Source organism: Cupressus sempervirens, chromosome 2 (genome assembly GCF_028749045.1).
Source record: "Cupressus sempervirens isolate cs-2001-9-10 chromosome 2, ASM2874904v1, whole genome shotgun sequence".
Taxonomy (NCBI): Eukaryota; Viridiplantae; Streptophyta; class Pinopsida; order Cupressales; family Cupressaceae; genus Cupressus; species Cupressus sempervirens.
Window position 1 is genome coordinate 257716655 of NC_143119.1, and position 3592 is coordinate 257720246.

At 29.9% G+C, this 3592-nt stretch overlaps 1 pseudogene; it reads left to right on the forward strand.

Moving 5' to 3' along the window:
• The first annotated feature begins 2662 nt into the window (after positions 1 to 2662).
• On the forward strand, positions 2663 to 3373 carry LOC149572032 (uncharacterized; annotated as a pseudogene).
• Positions 3374 to 3592: the final 219 nt, after the last annotated feature.

The window sequence follows — 3592 nt, forward strand, 5'->3', positions numbered from 1 at the left end:
GTAGCTTTGTTTAAAAATTTCTATGCTTTGCTCTTGGATGAATAGCCAAGGAAAATACCTTCATCTCCTTTTGAATCAAATTTATCATTCCTTAAATTCTTATGAATGTAAAACATACTTCCAAAAATCTTGAAATAGACCACATTAGGTGTATGACTAGACCAGAGTTCATAGGGTGTCTTATATTTTCCTTTCTTCAACTAAAATTGATTGAGAGTATAGACATCAGTACTTATAGCTTCTCTCTAAAACATCTAAGTAACATCTTTTTCAAGTAGCAATGTCCTTGCACAATCCACAATTGATCTATTTCTTTTCTTAGCTATTTCATTTTGTTGTGGTGTCCTTAGTGCAGATAACCATCTTTTGATACCATTCTCAATACAAAAGTTAGTGAATTCAATAGACATAAATTCACCACCTCTATAAAAACTTAGAAATTTTAGTTTTAAACTAATTTCTTTCTCAACTTTAGCCTTATACCATTTGAACATATCAAGAGTATGTGATTTTAACTTCATGAACATAATAGCCATAATTGTAGTGTAATCATCAAAGAATAATATGATGTATTTGTAACCAGAGAAACTTTTCACTCTCATTGGTCCATAGAAATTATTATGAATAAATCCAAAATATCATTAGAACTATGCAAATTTCTTGAAAAAATTGACTTTGTCAGCTTACTGAGCTAACATTCTTTGCACATAGAATTCTCAAGTTCATGTAGATTTGATAAGCCCCTTACTCTTTTCCTTCTACTAACCTTCACCATGATCAAAAAGTTTACATGACACAACCTCTTCTGCCACAACCAAACATCCTCAATTCTAGAAAATAAACATATATCAATAGCAAGATGAAGATAAAATAGATTACCTTTTGTTCACATTCTAGTTCCTATCGTATTTCCTTCATTATCAAAGATCTTAAATTTTATATTATGAAACTCCAATTTTTGACTTGAATTCTTCAACTGAGAAACACTCATAAGATTAAATTTTAGTCTTTGTGCCTAGTAAGCATCATCACATCTAATTTTATCATCAAACATCAATGATCCCCTACCTTTCACTAGACATGGAACATCATTACCTAACTTAACAGTTCCACCATCATCAATATCTTAAAGTTCAAAATTTTTATTTATGTCACCAATCATATGATGTGAGAACCGACTAACTATGATCCACATATCCTTTTTGTTAATATGTGAATGAGGGATTTTTCACTCTCATACCTTCTCCATTGGGATCTTCATTGATAGCAACATACACCATCTCAACTACTTCTTTCCCATTATTATGTTCTTCCCTTATTTTAATTTTGATTTGTTGTTCAATAATTCTCTTTTCCTTTTTCTACCCATGACAATATTTGGCTTCTTCTATCCATTTTTTAGCTAATAGTATTTAGATTCTATGTCCACTAAAGGTGATTAGATTTCTTGCAATCATATGACACTCACTTCTTTCACCACTTTTTATCTCTTACTCCATGTTAGTCTTAATTGTTCCAATTCTTGTTTTATGATTTCAAGTTCTTGTTTTCCTATATCCATTTTGATATGCATGTTCAAGGCTTGCAAATAATGTCTACAAAAAATAATCATTCAATTGTGATAAGTGGAGGTTGGAATTCACAAGACATATGTGAGTGGATACTATAGCATTCAATTAGTTCTATTTGTTTTGTTCTTTTATCTAATCATATCATTTAATTTTTCAAAAAAAAAAAAGGCATCTATATAGTAGTGCTATATATTGAAAATTTAGTAATTTGATAATTTTTTTTATATTTCTAACCTTATTGGTGCTAGAGTCAAGAGTAGGGATTTTTTACTATTTTTTGAAGGAAATAAAATATTTATACCTACTACTAGATGTGATAAGACAAGTGATGTGGTACATACTACTTAAGCGGATAGGCTTTGTGTGGTAGCTTTGCTCCAGAAAATGCATTTTATTGTCACAAAAGTTATAAGACTCTTCCTAGATAATAATATTTTCCAGTAAATGTTAATTTATAAATATCTTCTTAAATCATGGAATTTAGATTAATCTTCACTATTTGTTTTTGAATAAAATACAATATTTTCTTTACAATTTAAAAATTGTAAATAGTGGACAAGCTATTAAAATGATAATTTTTAAAATATGAATTTGGTTATTTCTAAAATGACTTACATAAACTTTCCTTCTCTTTGAGTAATGCTAACTTTGTTATTCAACTCCCCAAAATCTGAGATTCTGTGCTCAAAAATTCATTTCATCTAGCAATCACAATATACAACTTAGCAAGATAATACTTTTTCATTAACTTATTGGTGAATATATTTCTATTTTACAATTTTTAATATCTTATTTAATGATTTTGTTGGATTTGTGAGTTACTAAGAATTTAGCATCAAGACAAAATAAATATGTACAGATAGACAATAATTTTTCTAAATAAAAAATATTTGGTGAATTCTTCCACATTTTTGTGGTGAGTTTTCTATCTTCTTCATACCGACATACATATAAATTATAAAAAAAGTATCTCAAGCTTGCCTTGCCTTCTACAAATGGGCCATTGAAGAGTTTCTTAAGAGAATCTATGAAACAAAACCATAGATTGCTCATACTTTGAAGTCTATTGCCACCCAAAAAAAAGAGGATAAATGGTGAAAATTGTGGGTATGTTGGATGAAAGCCAAGAGAGTATGCATACATGTGAATGGGCTTGTAACCATCTTTTGTTTGCTCGTGCAAATGTTGGCTAGTCTTATAGTTTCACAATCCTCCATGCTTAGTCCCCTGTTTGTCTTTCATCTGGCTATGGTAAATCAATCCTCTTTATTCATTCCTAATTTCATTTTTTTTTTCACGTTGAATGGATGTGATCTTTTGTTATTGGGATGCATTTATGTTTATTCCATTAATTTGATCTTATGCTATTTATTGTTTTTTGCAACCTACATTTTGAGTGACAAAGTGCTTCATCTTCTAGAGTATGATGAACTAAGAACCACCCAAGAGACATTAAAGAGAGCTCTAGATATCTGTAATTAATATGATTTTAAGGTAGAAACACATGTTGTAATTGAGAAAATGAAGAAGAAGATAGGTGATTTTGCCCACAAATTGGGGGTGGATTTTTTGGTAATGGGTAGTCATTGTTGTGGTCCTTTTCTTAGGTAAATACTTTGTTTTTTTTATCTATTCAAGTCTCTCTTTTTATTGAACATTTGTCTACCCATTTGAGATTTATATTGATATGTGCATGTTTCATCTTATGCAGAGCAATAATGGGAACATTGGAATGTTTAAGTGGTAACTGCTCATGGAATGTCTTCTGCCCTGTTATTGTCATTAACAAGAAAGTTTTGTAAGGATATAAAAGAAAATTATGCCCTTGTTGAATTTTCCTAGATTATGTATATAAAAAAAGGTTTTAAGAAACAAATAAGGGGACCATGATAAGGTTTTTCAATTGGGAAAGATGGGAACACTGCACCACTTTCTTTTCCATAAAACACTACTATAAAACCCCTTAATCAAGCTTCAAGTTTTCCTATTGGTTAGCAGAGCTCTTTGAAAGTGTCTCACTA